The following is a 302-nucleotide window of genomic DNA, read 5'->3' on the forward strand; positions in this document are numbered from 1 at the left end:
TGGTTCGAATCAAAAGATTCTACGTCCAGTCGTTAATCACTATAAATAGTGATTAACCTTTTTCACTAAAAATGGTTTCACAGATTACAACAAATAGTGAATAAAGCAGATAAATAAACCTTCCTTCGACGAACGAACAGGAAGAAGAACACTCTGCCAACTCGAAGAGAAACGCTCCGAATATCGACAAACGAAACGCGAGCTTCTCCTATTCACGAGACCAGGCAGAGCACCTTGCTAACTCGAAGAGAGCTTGCTCCGACTATCGACACACGACACGAGCCTCTCCTGTTCACGAGACC

Source organism: Vigna umbellata, chromosome 10 (genome assembly GCF_029865625.1).
Source record: "Vigna umbellata cultivar VRB3 chromosome 10, Vumbellata_1.0, whole genome shotgun sequence".
Taxonomy (NCBI): Eukaryota; Viridiplantae; Streptophyta; class Magnoliopsida; order Fabales; family Fabaceae; genus Vigna; species Vigna umbellata.